Source organism: Gymnogyps californianus, chromosome 7, assembly GCF_018139145.2.
Source record: "Gymnogyps californianus isolate 813 chromosome 7, ASM1813914v2, whole genome shotgun sequence".
Lineage (NCBI taxonomy): Eukaryota > Metazoa > Chordata > Aves > Accipitriformes > Cathartidae > Gymnogyps > Gymnogyps californianus.
Window position 1 is genome coordinate 36344196 of NC_059477.1, and position 22330 is coordinate 36366525.

General features: G+C 37.4%; 1 protein-coding gene across 1 annotated transcript in view; it reads left to right on the forward strand.

Annotated features, from left to right (window-relative positions):
• Positions 1-20311: 20311 nt before the first annotated feature.
• Positions 20312-22330, forward strand: part of MGAT5 (alpha-1,6-mannosylglycoprotein 6-beta-N-acetylglucosaminyltransferase) — an 86264-nt gene continuing 84245 nt past the window's right edge. Inside the window, exon 1 of the mRNA XM_050900092.1 lies at positions 20312-20368. The gene's annotated coding sequence lies outside the window, so the exon portion shown is untranslated. The remainder of the gene's footprint in view (positions 20369-22330) is intronic.

Consider the following 22330-nt stretch of genomic DNA (forward strand, 5'->3'; position numbering starts at 1 on the left):
ATATGGGCGATGTCAAGCCTTGCATGACATCCCTGCATCCTAGCACACACAGTTATAATCATGCTCTTGTCTCCTGAAAGCAGAAAAGGCTGCAGTTCTGTGGGCAGTGTTAACAGTGAAAGAGAGCAACTAACTCCCAAGAGTTCTCCCACACAAGTCAAGACAAATTTTGCAGTTCTGCAGATCAGTGTGGTTTTTATCCTTTTTTTTTTTTTTCCCTGTTGCCTTCCACACCAACTCTTGAGAGTTATTTATGATGCTTTCAGGGAAGAAACTGATTCAGCTGCTGCTCATCAAACAGCTGTTGGGGTAGATGGAGCATTATCTCTCACTGAGGCTTTCTGTGCCTCCTTCGGTCCTTCAGAACTGCCTTAACTTTCCATGTCTACTTCTTTATCATTTTCCTTTTCCCTCCTCTTTCCTCTCCGGTTTCTGTATATCACTTGTAGTTTTTATTTGCTCCCACAATATAGAAATAAATAGTATCAAATATTTGCAGAAATTGATTAATTTGTGAAAGTTTTCTAAATGCGAAAAAGCTGAAGCTGTAGAGATTTGGCAAACTTATTTAATTATCTGTGCGTAAACCAAATAAGATGCTTGGAATAGATATTTGAAGCATGAAACTTATTCATTTATTCTTTGAAGTTTTAGTAAGGCTTTAAAAGTCCGTACAATATGTCAGCTTGGTACCTTGGACTGTATCTCCAATGTGTATATTCTCGCCTGGGTAGACGTTGAGTGCTGCTAGTGTTACTGAGTCTAGTTACATGTAGACTAATATTGATGCTGTTCTTTGGTATTTATGATTGTGTTAAAAATATTTCACTTATAGCAAATCAGGGCTTCTGAGATGGGCAAATGTAGGCTTATGGTAGTAACAATAATTCTTCAAATAAGTGTGAGCAGCATTAAAATACCTATTGTTTTTTAAAACACCTTCAGAGTTAACAACACAGTTGAAACTGTAAATTGTCCTCAAACCCTGAGTCATTTTATGCTTAGCATTTTGTGTTATAGTGTATTTAAGTACCATTTCAATGTTAAGAATAGTATTTGGTTTTTCACAGATGATGCCGTGCTAGCAGGAATATTAACTAAATTGCTTCCACAGTGTTTATGGGTACTTCTAGAATATCTGTGTTCATGTACACCATTTTGGATGGTGTGGCTGGTTTGAAGTGTTAAGGTTTGAGTGGTTTTCAAGTTTGCCAAAATGAGTTGCCTTACCTACTTAATTTTTGACTGGAGGGGTTATACCTGTTAAGGGACTGGAGCATCTGTCATGGGAGGAGAGGCTGAGAGAGCTGGGACTGTTCAGCCTGGAGAAGGGAAGTTTTGGGGGAATCTTATTAATGTTTGTAAATCTCAGATTGGAGGGTGTAAAGAAAACAGGGCAAGACTCTTCTCGATGGTGCCCCATGACAAGAAAAGATACTTTAAGATAATGTTTTAGGATAAATTTGAATATAAAAGCTATCATGAAGACCGTCAGTCCTCTAAGTGTTTTTTGTGTATTCCAAATACATACCAGCATGTCTGAGTCTGTGAATACTATTACAAACCTTGTAGTATTTATGTGAATTGTTTGACGGACTTACGTCAAAAATAATTAAATTAATCCCTCACAAAGCCAAATAAAAACTTTACAGCAGTGGAGAAAAACATGTGATCTAAATCTAAAATCAGAACATAGATAAAAATCTTTGTTATATTTTAATAGTAAATCTTAAAGTAGATGTAATGAATGTGTGTTGTGTGGGATGTATGTAACAATTCTTAAGTGGCTCAGTGTATCAGTAGACTAAGGCAATTAATTACTTAAAAGGGGCAAGGGGAGAGAAAGGCCAACTGTCATTTTAAAAACTGGATATGAAATCCTACACTGTCAAAAATTATCTTGCTTTTATGTAAATTACCACTTAACAGGTGTTTGAAAACTAGCACAGGTTTTGTGGTGAGAAACACTTTGTCCATGTTCAGCCAAATGAATGAGTTTTAAAGAAGTAGAAATGAGTTAATTTATTTTCTTTCCAATCTTACTTAAAAAAAAGACATTTAAAGACTTGCTCAGTCACTTTGCAAGGCTGTAACAATGGGTCATTACCAGGCATTGCAGTAGGAGTTAAAGGATGATGAAGAGATCAGGCATAATGCTGAAAACGTAAATGTAAAGAGAGAGATGCTGCTTTTGGGTCATACTTTTTCTTCTACTGCTGCAAAGTAGTACATTGCTAATGATCTTTTATAAAATGAGACTGAAGTGCATTCAATGGTGGGTTGTTCTTCTCAAGTGTTATCAGTGTAATCACTCAATGTATTTATTTTCCTAAATGAAACTGTCTGCTATTTTCATTACTTAACAAAAAAAGAAACAAAAAAGCATGAGTGGAGATGATTTTTTATAGTAGGCTTTATTTTCTCAGTACTGTAAACAAATGCACTTTTTTAAGTTGAGTAGCATCATTAAGATGGATTTCTGAACGATGGAAATTATTCCTTCTTAAATTGCTGCAAGCCATGATGTTTTTTGTGAGTTTTTTTTACAATTTTTTTTAAAATGGTATAATCCTTTTCCTTAGAACAGCTTCTAACTATTTTGGACTGAGTCTGTTATGTGGTACCAGCTATGCTTCTTTTTCTTTCTTCCTATCCCTGAACACTCAGCATTGATAATTCCCTATTCAAGATCAAATGAATTATTGGAAAAAGAACAGATTAATTTTTCATGCTACAGAAATCAACTATGCATATACATAATTCTTTGTAAGTAATCCAGCAATAAATCTGGGTACTTTCAAAATAGTGTCTTGCACTTCTGGGTAGCTTTCTAGTTCTGTTTTATATCCTTTGATATAATGGACTGAAGTAGTTGAGGATAGCTTTCATATCAGTGAGTTATGGGTAGCCAGTCCGCTAATTTTGTGAACCAGAAGAGTAAGACTGGCCTACTGTGGTCACAGCATGTATTGGCTGGAGCGCAACAGAAAGCACCCGTGAGCTCTGACGCCTCAGGCTAACCTGTAAGTCTGTGACTGCCGTATTTATCAGGACTGATGGGGCTAAGGAATAATAGTATTTTGCAAATACTTACCAAGAATGTATTGCTAGCTAATACTCTGAGCACACAGACTAGAATTCGTATCTAAACTGTGTGGGTAGCTCTGTGTCCTCTTGAAGTAATCAGCAGCTCTTGCAACTTCTTCGAAGTGAAAATAGCTTCCTTCACCTCACATGCAAGTAGTCAAGCCATCTCTTCACTTCTCATTCTCTGGCATTTCTAAAGAAAGCTAATCTTGGTACAGTTCTCTGGAGGCTCACTGTAACGTGCATCCAACCCTCAGAAGTAGACCTGTCAGAGAACTCACCAGGAAAATCATAGAGTCATAGAATCACTTAGGTTGGAAAAGACCCTTAAGACCATGGAGTCCACCCATTAACCTAACACTACGAAGTCCACCACTAAACCACGTCCCTAAGCGCCACGTCTACACATCTTTAAAATACCTCCAGGGATGGTGACTCAACCACTTCCCTGGGCAGCCTGTTCCAATGCTTGACAACCCTTTCAGTGATAACCCATTCACCTGCTTCTACTGTTAACTAAATCTGCTTCAGTTTGCAAAGGGTAAAACGTTTTTTAAAGTTTGTCTTCTAATCTTTTTCTTCTTACCTTGACTGCAACCTGTGTCACATCCCTTGGGGCTGTCATTGTCACCGTGTGGCATCAGCTGTGCAATGCTAATGAGTTTCAAGAAAACACAACAGCAGTCTCTGCCTGGTGCAGCCCCTGCAGGATCTTTATCAGTCTTGTCCTGTTTTCAAGAAGGCCACATTTCTCAATAACGTTAACTGTAAAAATAGCAACAAATTATCCTGCAGGGGCAGCTTACTAGCATTTTGGTGAAGAAGTCCTGGCTGTAATATCTATATTTTATTGAATTTATTAAGAGTCTGCAGGACTTTAGGAAGTTATAACACTCTTAGGTCTTCAGGTTTGAGTGACTGACCCAGACAAACTTTTACTGAACTAACTGGTGACAGAAATTTGCAGTATACTGTCCTATCTGCCCGTGGGTTAAATGAGTCCTGTCCTAAAAGGTCAGTCTGTCCTGCCGATGAGCCACATTTTTATTCCATCTGTTAATATGAATGTTCTGAAGATGATGCCAAGAAAGAATTTACTAAATATATACACTTTTTATGGGAATAGATAGTCCTTGAACTGATGAAGTTTTTCTGAATACCAAAATTAAACAGCTTTTGACCACCCTCTCAAAAGACAAGTGATGGAAAATGACTTCCCGTGACTTTCATCACATATATATTTCCTTTCTCCTCAGATTCTTCCTCATTCATTTCGGATGTTTTCTGTATTAGAACTATTTTTGCATTCATTTGTATTCATATATATATAGACTATATATTAGGAATGTATTTATATTCATAACATATAAAAATATAAAATATATGACCATAAAAAATATCCTAAATTCAGGTAGAAAACTGATACAATGTAAAAAGCAGAGCAGTAAACTATAATTTCTTGTTAAGAGGATAATTGGGAATATGTAAAGCTTAAAATGTGGGTCTCCTCAGTTTTTCAATATTTAAGCAAATCATGAGAAGTAGTTGACAAGTAACTTTCAGTAACAGTTCTCAAATCTCAAGAAAAGTTTTCTTATTCTTATGAATTCTTGAGTTACAGCTGTGATTTAAATTGACTTTTCAAATGTAGCAAGTATAATATACCAAATCCTAAAGAAATTATCTCTTCTTTTTTTATATATATTTTTCCCCTGTAGCACATTAAGAAGGAGGGGGGAAAAAAAAAAAGAAAAAGATGGTATTGAAAAATTCAGACCTCACTCCTACTCTTTTATAAATTGCTGTTAGTATTCCTGTCTCCATGTGTGAGCCCGAGGTCCAGGCTTGTGGTTTAAACTATAAACAGAGATGAGATACTTTTATACAAGAATAAATGTGCACAGATGGAGATAATCAGAAGTGACTTAAATGTGTAGGCTGTTTTAGAGGTGCCAAAAGCCCACAATACCATGTTGACGTTGATGAGGACTACAGGTGTGAAGTATGCTCAGACATATCCTTAGAGTCTGATTTGTAGAAGGTGTTCAGACACCTACAGGAGTACTCAGGAGTGTCTCATTAAGTGCAGTGGGAGTTGTGTATTTGGGCATGTTCATAAATCTCTTAGATGCTTCTTTGCATCTTTATTGAGATTTCTTTAATATTCTTCATTTTTGCTGTGCTGTTGACAGTTGCCATAATTAAAGGGAATTTTTTTTTAGGGCTTGCCTTATAGTTCTCAGTTAATTATAAGAAATCCTAATGTTGTGGGCTAAAGGGTAGAAACAACAAAAACTTTTGAGTACAGTACTTTGCATAACATGAAGGATTTCTTTGGGATTCTTTAACCTATTTGATACATTAAAATTCAGGAAAAGGACCTTCTGCGCTTTAAAAGTTCTTAATGATAGATGAACCCTTTTAAAAAAAAAAAACCCAACGCTTCTGTAGTTACACCTCTGAGACATCTATTATTTGAAACTTAGAAGAAAATGTATTTTAGAATCTGTTAACAAATTGTGAGTATTTTTTATTGTCAGTCATCTGGCATGACTGCCAAAAACCCCCTTATTTTTCTTTGTGTATTACTTCCATTTAAGGCACACTTCTGTAGTAAAGGAAAATGTTGGTGTTGGCAGAGGTTCAGAATTTGTTCTCGTTCCTTAATAGTCATAGTGATTAAATGTGGATAGTAACATAGCTTTTTTATTTAATAATAAAAACTGTAAATGAGTATCTTTTTTGCAATGACATATTCTTGCATGTAATTCCTATATTGCACAGTAACCCTCCATTAAGCTAATAAATCAAACTTCATGTTCTTGAAACCATTTTCATCTCCATTCCCAGTCCTTCTTAGCCACAGTATCAGCCTCTCCTTCCAAATTCTGAATGTGAGGACATTTAAAAAAAAAAAAAAAAAAAGCCTGAGTCTTGTAGAATTTTGACATACTTTCTGTGAGGTATGGCATTTTCATTCTGTCATATAACAATTGTTTTAACAGGCAAACACCCCTCCCCTCTTTCTAATCTCCATTTAGTGTAACATGATTTTTCTCTGGCTTTCACAAGTGTGGCCTTGCTGTGCTGACAGCTCTCAAGTTCTGTATTTTCTGGTACATACTAGTTTGACTGTGTTCCCCTTACCCATCCTTCCTGCCACTGCTGTTCTCCCCACTGAAATGTAATCTTGTCTTTACTTGCACAGTCTCCCCATCCTATTCAGCAATGAGGGCTTGCTTCCTACCTCCACCTGGGCCATTTGCTGCCCACATTAGACTTTCCTATCAGACAGACACTCTGTAAAAAGCATCTTTTTGCTTTCTCCCTTGTTACTCCGTAACACAGGTAGGATTTCTTCCTTTAATCTCAGCAAAACTACTTCACTGTTCTCCTCAGATCTCGTCTGAAAATTCTACTTTGCTGTGATGTCTATAGGAAAAAAAGCAAATGAGACTCCCAGTCTTGTTAGCACTACTTCCTAAGATTTGTTTCTTTGTGTTTCCAGTCCATCCACTTGTTCTTATCATCTGTTTTTGCACGGCTTGGCTGTTGGGCACGAGACATATCTTTGTCCTTGGTACTGTCATATGACAAGCCAAAGTCTCCTAATCCATATGTAGGATTTACCGTAATGCAAATACTAGTCTGGAGGGGTCGGTCTAACTTTAAAAATCCTGTGTGTACAATATGACATGTTCATTTGTGTACTCCAGTGAAATCCAACCACTTGGCTAGAAGATAGCTATTGTGGTAATTTCTTTTTCCTTCTCTTTTTCTTTTGTTGTTCTACAGGCTATACTGTATTGTACAGTTTGATACATTTAGGTACCTAGAATTTAACTTTCCAGACAGAAAAATACATATAAGAATTGCAAGTTGACTTTTGAAAAATGTGGTCAGGGTTGTGGGGGTTTTGTGATTCACAGGAATTGCATTTCATTTGTGTATCTATTTTGCATATATGTGTTACTTGAGTTTTGTGCTGTGTCCTTTCACCGGCTATATTGACTCAAAACCTCTTAACTATTCAGCCTTTAACAATACTGTTAGACGAGCTAGTTTCTCCCTCCTTCTGCTTTAATTGGAAGCTTAGGTCAGATGGAGATGAATGGATTATCTGTTTCACTGGAATTTGTAACCAGCCTTATCTTCTTACGAATTTTATTATTCCTTTAGTTTCTTTTAATTCTGTTTTTGTTGTAAGTAGTGCATAAGATTATGCGATCTGTTGAAACCTAGAGGTTGCTGCTTTTCTTCCTTGCCTCAATTCGATCTTTTTTGGTTTGGTTTTGGTTTTGTTTTGTTTTAGCCAGTCCCATTTAATTGCTTTTCTTGAAAAATTACACAGCAAGTATTTAATTTAATATTCTTTCCAAACCTGATCTTCTGAAACTTTCTTGCCATATTGAAATAAAAAAAAAAATTCAGTGGAGGAGGAAGAATAGGAAATGTTAGTGAATATATTTTTATTTAAAATAAATTTAATTCAGTGGATGACTTTTTTTTTTTGTAGTTATGCAATGCTAAGTTTAAAAATGAATTCTTGTCAAGGTTCTTGAATAAAAATTGTGGAATGTCTTGGCACCTTTCTCTTTTTGAAAGGGAAAAACTATCTGTTCTTTTTCTTTGCAAACAGGTTTCTTGGAGTTGGCTGTAGCGTGGGGAGGTTTTTTGTTAGTGGTTTCGCTGACACTTCTCTATGGCTTGCTGGTTTGCATTTTTAATCTCCCTGATGTTTATTGGCTTGCAGTGTTTGCAATGTCCCTTCAGTTTTGCTCATGAAACTTTTTAGGCATTTATCCTTCACCCACTGCTAATGTTAGATCTTTGTTATTCTTGGTTCCTACTTTGTTCTTCAGACTCCTCCTCCCTTCTCCCTATCCCCTAAAAAGACTGAAATGTCAACTAAAGTGGGGAAAAATGCCAATCTACCAGGTTATCTTTTCATTATCATGCAATCTTAAAGGTGGTTTTCTTCTGTATTTTTGTAAAGCATATTTTAGAAAAAGTCCTGTATGGTTTTTTTAAATCCCTATATACACATGCGCAAATTGTCTGATGTTGTGCACGTTTGTCAAAAATATACTTAATGCTTTTCTCCCCACTACACTTCTTATTCTAAAGTGATGAAAGTGTTCCTATTTGATTGTTGAGAGTTGCCTCAGAGGTGGCTGACCTTCAGTGGAGAATGAAATGGTTTTTTATGAAGTTTTACATCTAGTACATTATAATACTCAAAAGCTAAATAATGAGAATTACCATTATTCTTTTTAGAGACTGGTGCTATGTCAGATTTTGTCCTTTGTTTTGAGAGAAAGTGTAAAGAAATTCAAGTAATAATTCTCCCTATCCCCTCAAAAGACTAAAATGTCAACTGCAGTGGGGAAAAATACCTATCTATTTTTTCATTACCACGCAGAGAAAAAAAAAAGTTTTTGAAAAGTGAGTTTTCATCCTGTTTTAATTGGAAAATATCAAGGAACTAGGCCCTAATATGATGGAGGCACAGTGCATTTAGTAGTATAAAATAATTTAAGGGGTACTACATACAAACTGGTACTTAGCGGAAATTGGTAGGAGGAGACTTGAAGGCGTCAGGGACAAATGTTTCTGCCCATGCTATTTGTAATGTTTGCCTTTAATGCTTTACATGCTTCCCCATCCCTTTTGGGGCACCTTACTGCTGTGGGAAGCGAGGGGGTGTGGGAAAGGTGATCCAACACTGGAGGGTTTCCTCCTTGTGGACCAGCAGGGAAGAGATCATGAGAGAGCATGGGGATGGGATGGGAAAATGCAGATGATATATGCTGGTCAGTGGTGGCACCGTGTTAGTTGAAGGTTCATGAAATGAAGGAAGGAAGAACACTCAGCCCTGTTCCCACCACAAAACCTTCTAGCTGAGGGGGACTTTTCTGTGTTTCCTCCCTGACTGCGGAACCCAGGTGGAGTTGCAAGGGGGTTTTTGAGGCCTGTTGTGTTCTTTTGCAATTTAAATCTAACATGCATGGTCTTCCTCCTAGTACTGGGAAATAGAAGCCAATCAGACTTGCCAGTCCAGATTTTTCCACTGTACTGCAAACTGAGTGAGGCTAGTAATGGATGTTTTGTATTTTTACATTACCTACATTGAGAACTGGGTACAAAAACGTTTATTTGGGTACATATGTAGTCAGTTGCTCTGTCATTAACTGGGGCAGCTGTTGCAAGTGAAACTCTACCTGTATTAGAGCCTAACAAGCTGTACCTTCTAAACTTCAGTGACCTGTGGTTTGCAGTCATAAATCACAATGAGCTACTGCAGTCAGTGCATTGAGTACTGTGCAGGTTGCAAGCCAGCTGAAAGCATTGACTGTGTCTGTTGGAAAAAGCCTTTGTTTAATGACACAGATGTGTTTGGCTGGTATCTTTTCTCTTGGTCAAGCTGATAGAAGCGTTCTCCGTTTTATAGTCCTCTATCTACTTCAGTTTATTGATGAAGATAATGGCATGACGAGATGGGTTTTGCTTCTCAGTGCTTCGCGTTGACTCCTTTGCAAGCCAAAGCAGAGCTCTGATTGAGGCTTCACAAGTAGCAGACCTGACAAATTGGAACCTTGTGCTTTCAACCAAACTCACAAAACTTGTTGCATCTATAAAACAAGTATTTGGTGGGTTGTTATTTTGTTGGATTTGGAGTTTGAAGTTTAGATGGCATATAAGCAAAGGGGAAGAGGGAACGGATGAGATATTTAAATCATACTTGATAAAGAATTCTGAAAAATCTGATATGCACCAAAATCATTCTGTTCTCTAGCAGTATGTGCTTATCGGTTTGTGCTTATATAAAAATGCAGAAAGAATGTTATGCAAGTAAGTGTTTCTTTGCTTGTGACTCACTACGCAGCCACCTGTTAAAATATAGCAGTATGGATGATTCCCAGTACAAGATATGAAAGCTTTGCTGCTTGTGATGAAGTATGTTTACTAACCTTCAGAAAGCAGATTTTGTTGTTAGCGAAGTAGAATTTGAAAGCCTGATAAAGTGAATGCATACAAACTTTGAAAGTAGTACATAGGCTGGAAGATAGTGGTGTGCTAGTAACAGAAACAGAGCAGCCAGCTGGCTCTTTCTGTAGAAAACTTCACTTACTCTGTTATTCCTAAACTACAACTGTGGACAAGGATGGGTTTAAAAACATGTTCTTTTTTGGCTATCTTCAGATTTAACAGTATCGAAAAAACCCTCTTGATACTCTTGTGCAATATTTAATGTAAGAACACTTGACTAGTAGCCTAAACTCAGTATCAATAAACATAATTAATTATGCATTGTGAGACCATTGAGGAGAATTTATTCTCAAAATAAACACAGAGAGACTAACGGAAATTGCCGAAGTTTATAAAGGATGGTTAGTTCTGTCTCTTCTGTCACCTGTGGTTAGATATGTGGGTGTACAGTGTTTCCAAGTATCTCTGCCCACGTGACTCTGTGTGTAAAATGTGTTGAAGAGGGTGGCTGTTTTGGAACGTTTGAAAGTATTACTTACAGTTTTGAAAAGTGTAAGTTTAAAGGAACTCTGAATTGTCACTGACCACATGAAAGCAGGTAATGTTCACCAATTTAAGTAATTAATGTGACCCTAGACCTTGGAGTTCCTGAGCTGTAAATGCTTAATATGTAATTTATACCAAGTATTTTCATAATCCTGCATGTAAATCTTGAATATGTTCTTGCAATGTCTGTGGTTATTGTTTCCAGCATCCTCTTACTGCCTGTGCAGCAACCTTAACATAGACCCTTAATGTCTTATGCAAACATGATGATATGTTTTGTCCCTGATGACTACTGAGAGCTGTAGAAATGATTATACTTGTGAATGTATATACGTGTAGTGGAACAGATCTTATTTACACACTAAGGGCCAGATCCTTGTGGCGTAAATCAATGCAAGTGTTTGGAAGATAAATTGCATAGAGATCTGACCCTATGAGAATTTAATTTTTTTGTAAAGCTGATATATTGATAAGACTAACAGTAGTATTGAGGAATAGTAGTTCTGAAGGAGTTTCCTGTTATCTTGGATAATTTATTTAAGGAAGGTCTTGAAATAGGAAGTTCTAATCACTGTTTGTGGCTTTCTCATAAATGAAAAACTCTACCTATTCCTCGCTCCAGGTGAGAACTTTAGCAGCTGAAGTATATCAGGAAATACCGATAACTCTTTTGACAAGCGAACTGTTTCCTCTATCAATAGTTACAGTTCTATTTGTATATGGAAACTTACTAGTTATGCATTACCAGTTGCACTTGTAATCTCCTTTGTGTCTGTTGGCATATCACTCATAATGTAGATTTAGTATAATTTAACGTTCTTTGATCTGTTGTTTCCTTGGTCTTGTGGGACCCAGTGTATTTAGGCATTCGGTTTGTTTAGCCCTTGTCTATCAGGCTGCTGTTTCTAGTATCTTTTAATCTGCTTCACATTCGTTTTGTTTACTCTCTCTTAGACTTGCATTGAAATGTTTTTTTACCTCATGTCACTCAGGGCATTTGTTTTTCTTCTCCCTGCCTCATCTTTGAGTTTCTTAACCAGCTTAATACCTAGTCTTTCTTACAGTGATTTTGTCCTGTCCTGTCCCCCTCCCCCCTCCGATTTTCAAGCTGTTTTTCCCCCTTCTTACTAACTATTGTTTTCTCTACAACTGTCTTCTCATATCTGCTATTCTGCAATTGCATTGATTACTGCATCAGTGAAAATCTGATGACATTTGCAAATTCTTGTTCATAATTAAAAGGAAGACCTGAGCTTTGTTTTCCTGTTGATGATATTATTTATCTGTAATGTGTTACACCTAAAATACGTGAATACAAAATTTCTGCCTCTTTGATTTTTCTAGTCTGATTTCCCGATGAAACAAGGCTCTTTCAGTCATCCAGTTTTGTCCTTCATAACTTCCAATACCAATTGGAATTTCAGTCAAACTGATGGTGAAATTTCTGCAGGCTTTCTGTAAATTAGTAGCTGGCTCAGAAGGCCCCTGCTAGCACAGTAAGGAAAAACAGGGAATCAGAAGAGATGGTGAAAAAATAAAATGCAGAAAGACTAAATTGCTACCCTTCTTTGAAGTATTTGCATTTTGTTACAATGGTTAGATGGCTGTAAAATGGATCGTACATGGTCTGGGCAGCCTTAGCATGTTACCATGCGGCAGGAATTCAAGAAACCCTTTTGGCGATAGTTACAGCTCATTCAAAGATAAGCTGAACTCTGGTTTCAAGTGTGTTCTGTCTTAGTAAATCTGCAATTGTGTGCCAGTCTATAACCAAAATACACGTAAAGGAAGGGATAGGGTTTTTTGTATACCTTTTTGGCCATTAACATTACAAATGTTACTTGAGAGAATAACTGCAGGTAATTGATTTATGAGTTTATTTCCTTGGCAATTTCTGTGATGAGTATCTATAGTATGAATGAGTTTGGTAGTTCAGAGTAGTTGAGCATGTTTTCAAACATAGGTTTGAATGAGACATGCTTTTTTAAGTGAATTGATAACCCTGCTAATAACACTTTTGTTTCTATGGTGGAGTACTCTTGGAGATCACAAACTGAATTCCTTTTTAATGAAAATATTCCAGGAATGCAAGTAGTGTCCTCGAACTGTTGGTATTTTGTCATTAAGACCAGACTAGATACAATCCACAGTACTGTCCTCCTAGTACTGACACCCACACCCCTGAGCTGAAATGCCTATGCTGTGAATGCCAGGTCCTCAAAACCTCGCGTTTTGTTTTGCAGACACACTCCTGTTCTGCTGTGGTACTTGCTAACGTAAATAGAGATTTTGAGACCTAAGGTGTGATTTTATGTCTATTAAATACAGATTTCAGGCTTCATTTCCTGGTTTATTTAAGGATAACTTTCTTGTGTAAATTCTGACTGGAACCTTTGAGAAGGAAGAGGAAATTCATGACCACTCAAACATGTGATATTGTAAACAATTAAATTTGCCAAAATGTTAATGTTAACATTTACATTTACTTTGGAACTGCACTGCAAGAGGAATAAAGGTTTGCTTTCAGCACTGAAAATGAAGCTACTTTCACTACCAAACCTTGAATGAGAGTATTGACAATAGCCTCAACAAAACATGCTTTGGAAAGGAGGCCTTTCCAGTAATTTGGAAGATTTATAAAAAGCATTGAGGCATTAAAGAAAGTTCATTACCCAAACCATTACTGCACTGTGGACCAGAACCAGCAGATGAAATAGCTTTCTCAAGTAATAGTAGATTATAGCTATCTAGAGGACCTGAAAACTTGGGAGTGAGAGAGGCTAAAAAGAGGAACATTGTTGTTAATGATGGGGTATAAGCAATGAAGAGACCTTATAGGGTTCTGCATCCATCCTTTAGTACTACGTTGTGCAGAACATCAGCTCAGAAACCTTTGTTGCTTGCTAGGACTTTTTCATGTTATTTCCTGAATTGTGGGGGTTTTTTGTGTGTCCTCCCGCCTCTCCCTGCCTAGCAGTAGTCTAGAGAGAAACTACAAAGTGATATTACTGATTCACTTTCCTTATGCTGCCTATGCTGGCTGTTTTCTACACTTCACTTTTTGGGTTTTTTTCCCCCATTTAGCTTTGTAAGGGCTACAGCTGAAACAGAGCTATTCCTCAGAGTTTGCCGGTACAAGTTGTTCTACAGCTGTCTAGGGATGGCAAAAGAGGGGAGGCTGTTTTCCACCTACTCAAAATAGTTCATAAGTTGTGCCCTATGATATACTAAGTACAGCTCATACATTTGCAAAGGAAGCTTGTATAGTTTATTAGATCTTGCAGACAACTGGAAAGCTGATGGCCTTCCAGCAGCACAGTGGTTATAATATAATAGGTGACAGGTTAGAATGTGGTCATGCTTGGCCTGGTACTGGCTCTCCTTTGAAAATACTGTCATGGTCGTGGCCAAGTCGTTCAATATTTGTCGTAGTTTATGGTAAAGCTTTAAAATTCATAGCAGCATTGTCAGAATCATGTGCAGAGAGGTTTTATGTGAAGGCTCATATTCTTACTATTTGCTGTGGCTGGATGGATCACAACTGCGTAGGTATCGAAACTTGTCTAATGCTTCCTCTAACAGTTGCTCAGTGGCTCCCTTCCACTAAGGTAGCTGGTCCTGTGCTTTTGGAGGAAAAGCATTACTTTCAAGCCCTACTATTGCTTTGAAGTTCTGTCTTGTGTGACTGTAGGTTTCTAACTGGGCTTTATTGGACACGTACAGAACTACACGTACGTCCCTTTAAACATTTTGACAGTGGGAATGCTATGTTTGTCATAAGAGGTGGTTGTAGTTTAACAAAAAAGTGAGCTATGTAGCTTTGGTGCTGTTGCTGACCCAGTAACACTATAGTCGCTCATCAGTTAGGATGTGATAGATTGTCTTTTTTAATACTATGCATTGCTGATCTCTGTGTGACAAATTGTTGCTACTTTCAAAGAGAAATAAGAAACATCAACAGCTTTCATTTCAATGAAAGTGCTCTTCTAATCTTTGGTGGTATCAGCTGTTGATAAATACCAGTGTTGATCAACAGGATATGTACAGGTGATGCAGGAAATAAGTTAAAATATTTTGCTGTCCTACTAACTTTCAAATTAGATATGAAGCAAATTGCAATTTCATCCTTTTCAATAATAAAGAGAAGACTTAAATGCAGCAAGTAGAGCAATGGAATAATCAGCAGCACTGTTGCTTCCAAACAGGTGACTGTGTTGAAATTTTAATTCCATTAAATTTTGTGCTTTGGAGATGCAGTGTGTATTTTCAGCCATTTCTCCAGCCACATAAGCTGGAATGTGTTCAAAATGCTTGCCAAGAACAAATCCACTGGAAGAAATGTTATACTTTGACCTAGGTTCAAGATGTTCTAAAGCAACAAGAGATAAATATTTCTGAAGACTTATTTAATGTTCAGCTTAGATAGTTGTGTGTTTTTTTCCTCCCTGTGATCTGATATACACTTGCTTAATAGCATACACATACTAATTTCCTATGTATTTCTTTCTACTTTTCCTCTATTTTAACTTGACTCTTCTATCTTTTTCTGTTGGTACTTGTCCTTTACAGAAAGTTCAGATGTAGAATCCTGTAGCGACAATTTATTTAAACCCAATGTAATGAAAATTTCTTTTTGTTTTGATTATCCACCATCCCCAGCAAATGATAAGAAATTCAAGAAAGTTAATTTTCTTACACAGATGTACTTATATTTTTGTCTTCTATTTTTGAAAAACTTTTTCAGTAAGATGTAGTGAGTATTTTGAGCATGAACATGTTTGGATCTTTCCTTAAATCTTGTACTTTATTTTTGGCTGTCTCTCTGGGGTCCAGCACAATTGCCAAAGACTACTGACCATCAGGTTGACAAGGGATGATAGTTGGGTATCCACATCGATGAGAGCTTTCTTGCTGAATACAAAGAACTTTTTGACTTTCCTCTGTGAGCTGGACAGAGCTGCTGTTGAGAGTTACTTGTTTTTTCTCTTGGACAGACTGCAAGATGTGATGTAACAGGCTGATTTGTGGTTAATAGCAGTGGGTGAGACTGGAGCCTGGAGTATCTGCTTGATGCAAGAAATGAGCTAATGGATCCAATTTCTATATAATAAACTTATTTCTTCTTGGAGTGCTAAGTAATTTGGTTGCTTTGATTATAAGCTGAAGTTAATTTTATTATTCATTAAAAATAAATAAGGTTTTCTGAATAAATTCATAGCGATGCTCGTAACTCTTGCTGCCACAGTTACACTGTGTCCTAAAGAGACGGGAGGGAATTACCAGAAACCAAGTTGCACACACGGGATTGCTGTGTAAGAACCGAGGACGTTTTGCTCATAACTTTGGAGAACTTCCAGGTGATCTGAAAAGTATGAGACCATGCTTCTCAGCAGGTGCCATATTTATGCCTTTCAGAGGACAAATGCCAAATGTAAAATCGAGAATGACATAAGAGGATGTCATATATTAGCCTCTGTCTGAGGGTAGTTGTGAGGAGGGGAAGAGGAAAAGGTATGCACTTGTGTCCACACTAGATATATGATAAACCTTACTGGCCATGAATCCTATTTTTAAAATTCATTAAAATTAATGAACTAACTTAAGGGTTTGTTTGTTCAGTTACAGGGAACTCTTGAAGGCATGAAAGCATGACTCATGCCTACTTTTTTCACTGGTTTTAGGGATGTTGTAGATGATGACTGGGGCTCTCAGTCTCTGTAAGTTACTTTCTTGCAAAATAAAAAAAACCCCAAACTATTTCCTAATCTCTTGATCAGCATGCTGACATCCCAAAATGTTCTTTTTCAGTGAGAAAATGCTATTTTGGGCACCTTGTTTTAATGCAGCAACAAGACAAAGGTTATTAATGTATCCTGTACTTTGCCTGTAAATGGCTGTAAAAATGTAAATTTCTTTTGTTTGTTCAAGGTCAGGAGTATTTCTGGTTTTCTGAAGTTCAGGGAAGTCCTAGTCCTAAAATTCATTCAGTTTTTTGATCTCTAAGCACTTCATTAAAAGAAGATCAGGTTAGTTTGTGATTGTGGCCTTAAATGCATTGCCTGGAGTGTTTTCAATCGATAAACAGTATTTGAACCATGAGGATTTCAATTCATAAGGATTTTTCCTTATGAATTTTCTTGTAATCCTTTTTTGCTTTGTCTTCTTCCTCCCTTTTTTACTCTTTCCTCCCTGAAATATCAGGATAAGCAAACAACATGAAAGGAAGAACATCGGATGATTTAATTTCTGTAGGACTAAACCACAGAAAATTATGTGATAGGTAGAAAACTGGAAACATTTTGGAGTGCTCTGTGAAACCCCAGACCCACATGGGGAAATTATGGTGGGATTGCCACCCAAATTGTTTCTAAATGGAGAGATTTATTTTTGAAGGTGAAGGCAAGCTGCTTACTCAAAATGAAAATTTACTTGGTTTTATGGCATCTTATCAAAGGCTGCTTTTCTCTCCTTCAACTTTCATCCCACTACCTCCTGCCAATTTCTACTACATGCACACGCACAAAAGCAAACATGCCCCCCAACCTAAAAGACCCAAACCCGGAGTATTTATACTCTTACTCTCCCTCAGTCCATCTGTCCTGCTTCTACTGTTGTGACCCAGTGTTGTTTTGCTTTTCTCACTTCATGGGTTTGCATCCCAAATTGCCACTTCAGGCAGAGTACATGGTGCCATTTCAACTGTGGAAGGGTGATGAGAGAGAAGATGCAGTGACATCTGTCAGCTAGAAGAAAAGAATGGGTTGGCAGAAGCATTGCTGAAAATAAAGTTGAGCAGCAGAAGGAAGAGCAAAACTAAGACTCCATAATTCAGCTAAGGAAATGGTTTTATGCATTTTTTTTATATACTAAGGAACTTAAATTATAAAATGTGCAGTTAGCAAAAGTGTGCGTAAACATCTGTTACCACATGAGTCTGGTATAGTTGCATGATTTTTCAGCTACCTCTTTTTCCTGAGGTGCTGGGAATGGAGGCTGCCTGTGATGTATGTAGGGAATGTGTACACCTTCAGCCAGTTGGAAGCCTCACCTAGACCTTGGACTTGCAGATGTGGGTTAATATTGTCGGTTTCCTAGCATGTTTCTGCTCCTTCCAGAACATGCTATCATGAATCTTGTCTTTTATAGGACTGATCACAACTGAATAATGAAAGTTTATTTTAGGATTAACAAAAATGTTTTGAGGTGCCTTAAAATTTATGACTTGAACTATTGAAATAAATTAATTGTTTACTGATTAGTTGTTGAAATCAGTGGAGTCTTCCAGACTTAGTTATAAACTAACTCTGATCTGATCATATTTTCCCTCTCTTCAGAGCAACCACCAGGTTGGTGTTTCAGGTTAATGTGCGATATTTAGTTTCTTCTGAAATCTTGTAAAATGTTATATTGCTGAATTTATCTCTTGGAAGAAAAAATTAGCAGCTAATGTAAGTTCTCAGAGGGTTGCAAGGCTGTAGTTTTCTTCCTTTGTTGCTGTGACCCAGTCAGGCTAGGAGGGCAGGATACAGCCCTTCTCACCCTAAGCAGGCGTGGAGTCAGCCTTTGACTGTCCTACTGTCTGCCCTCCACTTTATGCATTTGACATGGTCAGTGACTAAACGGCAGCTAAACTGCTTCTGAACTCTCAGTGTAATGACTGAGGCCCTGAGTTTTGTGTAGATGTGTGGATGGTTTTATGTTAGTAGAACATATTTCCTAAGTTTATTGGTTATTTAATTGCCATTTCAGTACTGGAGTCAAAATGTACGTGGTATGAAGATGCTTGACATGATATGAGCACACATCGTGTTGAAATGCAAGTATTCTTATGAGAAATCAGGCTTCTTTTTTCTTCTCTGATCTAGTTTATCCTTTCTTATCTTCTACCAACACAGCATATGACTGTTCTTTGATTTCACTTGACTGTATTAAGTAGTAAGCTGTAGCTTATCCTGTTGTTAATGCTTTATTTTGAAAGAAGGAAAGGTAGATTCAGCCTCCAAAAGGACTAAAGAAAGCCAACATCTTGCAATAAGTAAAAGGGGAGCGGGGTGTCTTCAGCACGGATTGCACTGTTTCAGAACACAGATTGGCCAACTGGAGTGGGACATCTGCTGAGATACTCCCGCAGGAATAAAGAACTGCAGTACCAGGAAATCCATTAATTTGCATTCAGCTGGGGTATACTGCACATCTGTTTAGGCAATGCAGCTGCAGTAGGAGACAGTGGTTAACATCAGCCTGGAATTCTAGTTTATGTATATGGTGAAGCATGGCTGGCTTAAACTATTAAAACCTAGCAGTCCCAGTTTGGACTCATTACTCCTAGAAAGGAGGTTTTAGAGGATTGCCTGTCCCTTCTAAGATGCATTACACCAGCTCCTGCATGACTCCTGGCATCCCTTAGCAGAGAAGTGCTGGGATATGGCAGGTGTTTTCGCTCACCACTGTGTTTTCTGGCTGCAGCTCTGGGTGTGTTGGCAGCCCACTGGATTGACATTTGAATTATCATTAGCTTTTAGGTTAACACACCCTTCATAAGAATAGAGGAAATTCACATCTTGATGTTTGTCTTCTGTTGGTCTGTAACAAGTTGTTCTACAGAATCGAACAGTTGCAAACAGAAGTGCAGCATGGCCTCTTCAGAAAACAATCTGGAAAATAGATCAGGATTTGCATTAGGATCCTGATGTGTGGGTTTTTAAGAGCACCTCTTTGAGCTGGTTGTGATACAATAACAAATTGTGCGAGGTCAGGCATGATGGCATGATGTTGCAACTGAATACGTGTTGTTTGTGTATGGATATATGTAAGAAGAGAATGAGAGATTGCTGTCACTGAAGGTTTAGAAGCCTGATAAAACAAAACAGTTCTAAACCAGCTTTAAACTTTATAACAAAACTTCACTAGATTGATATTCATGAACAATACACGTTGCTAATGGCTAGTTCTTACTCATTCCTAGACATTACCACTGCATAGTCAAAGCAATTAGTCTGTAACAATCTCATTATAAATTAATTGTGAGCACACAGTACCACAGAGCTGGTGCCATGTATTTAGCACTGATAGCTATGGTCCTTGATGGTGAGATGTTCAAGGCTGTCACAGGTGTCTTTTCTTGCTGCTTAGCAGTTTTATTCCTCCTTTTCAGCTTTTGCTGCTATTGAAAGAAAAGCAGGGGTTTTTCCAAATCTCCAGGTTGCATTTCATCAGTGACCAATAAGTGACTATCACTGAGTTGCTTACAGTTCTGGGGCCTCTATTTTCAACCTGTGCCCATATTTTCAATGCCTTTGTTCTTATCTCATATTTAAGCTGTATGCCATAACAAGAGGCACCTGGTACCCAGCTCTAGCTCACACAAGTTCTCCTAGTAATTTCACAAGCATAAGAGGCCAGAATTTGGGCCTTGCACATTTGGCATAGGAACGCAGTTGACATAAGGCCTGAGGCCTGTTCCTAGCAGTGGCAATACTGTTCTTACTGAGCCACTTAGTACAAAAATGCATATACATTGTTTACTAGTCATGCTGTATAGGTTTGCTTATGTTTGAGTTCATAACAAGCTAATAATTAATGACTACTCAATCTGCTGCTACTTTTATGGGTGCAACAGCTTCTGCTTTGGCTACAGACAGTTAAGGTTTTATAACTGTGGAGCTAGTGATGAACAGTGCATTCAGCTGATGAACAGTCGAATCTTGACTATCCTGAGGATAGTGCTGTTCCAAGTTTACCCTGAGTAAGTACCATTTCTTATATAGGTATAGACTGGACAGAGAGCATCAGGCTTTGTATATGTACATACTTATAAAGACACTTAATGTCTTGCAGATGATTAATTCTCCTTTTTAAAAAATGAAGAGGAATACATGGATATGTGTCACCAAAATCTGTTCACATGAAGGTTAACTGTTTCTACTCATTTTAAGCATTCAAAAAAAAAAAAAGGCTTAAAATGCTGAGAAATGTGTAGTTTGCATCCCTGATGTATGGATCACTTTAGTATTGGGGTACTTTTCTGATATGATTCTAAATAGCGTGAGGGGTTTTTTGTTGTGATGACATAGGCATGGTAATGTTATCCTCTGTAACTAGTGAATTGACCAGCTGTTAAGCAGGATTTTATTAAATATAGAACAGAAAAAATGTGTTTTTAATGAAGCTGTTTGAAATACTAAAAGTACTGAGACTATTAAAATTCTTATGCCTATGTAAATGGATGTAAGGTTAGCCCTTTTCCAAAGAAACATGCTAATCATTTTTGTTAAGGGTAGAGGCAGTTCTGTTTTAAATTCTGGTATGTTTATCGCAAAGGGTGTAACTGGTCTGTTTAAAAAACAAAAGAAAACAGAACAACAGTGTGTTGGTTCAGTTGTGGTGAGATTTTGGCTGGTTAAAGTTGAATTTAAGGAAGAATACAACAAAACTGTTCTTTATTAAAGGTTTTCTTGCCTTGTGTATCTTTTCTCTTTCACCCTGTTTTTCACACTTGGCGTTTAGTTTTGGTACGTTAGCTACTCTCAGTAAATCAGGAGGAATTATCTTCCTAACGGTTTCACAAACAACTTCAGAACTATGACATACCTAGTTTCCAGAGGGGTGCTGGAATTATTTCAAGAGTTGTGTTAGAGTGAGACCACCTCTTTCCAAAGCTTTTTTAAAAAACAAAAAAAAAGCCTGTCATTCTTTAGAGGCACATACAAATACGTGTTTCCATATCCTCTTTAGATATGACTCCCATTGTGCATTTTGGAGACTAGACTAGGAATAGGCTTTAATAGTTAAGAGGATCAGCTCCTTTGAGAACATCTATAAGGCATGGGGGAGAATAAGGGAAATATTCTACCACCTTAAGTTCAGGAGTGGCTTACTTGGTATGGGCAGAGAGATAACTAGTCAGCAGGCACTATTGAAGTCCATGAATGATTACAGTAGACAAATGTGTGTTTATTGCTTCAACTGTTGCTCACTGCAGTTGCTAATTTCTTGTCAAAGCAGAAATACCACAGAGATGTTTCTGTGCTGCAATCTTCATGCATTCCACATAACCCCCTGATATCTTCTGATCACTGTCCACTTAGATACCAAATAGTGAGTCATTATAGATATGTGATAACCATTAACCGTGGAATAGTTGTGTTGCAGTCCTTGACATCTGTCAAATCTAGGATTAAACATATATCAAAATTAGTGCAGGTGTGCATCTAGCCATAGAAGCAGTGGGAAGGACAGAGATTCTTCTTCTATGCACTTTACAAAACTTCATGGTCACAAGCAGTGCTGTACAGTTAATTAGTTAAGTACACGTTGTTAGGCATTTGTAAAGTTGCTGTCCACTGGAACTGCTTAAATGGCAGTAAAAATAGGGCTGGTTTGTGGTGTTTGGGCTTTTGGGGGTTTGTGGTTAGGTTTTTTGGTTTGTTTTGGTTGTTTTTTTTTTTTTTTTTTTTTGCTTTTAGCACTTGAAATAGTGGGGGCCATTCTTCCATCCATCCATGAATTTTAAACCTTTCTTATGGCAAAACTTTAATTTTTCCTGTCTACCTTCTTACAGTTTTTGACTGGATTTAAGGCTTTTTTTCTGTGATAAACAGAATAGAAAAGTTAACAGCTGTATTTAAGTAGATCATTCTCATAGGTTAGACATACACTGTTTTTTGTAATCATCCTTGTTTCTGTTCTAGAGCTTTAAAAAGAAGAC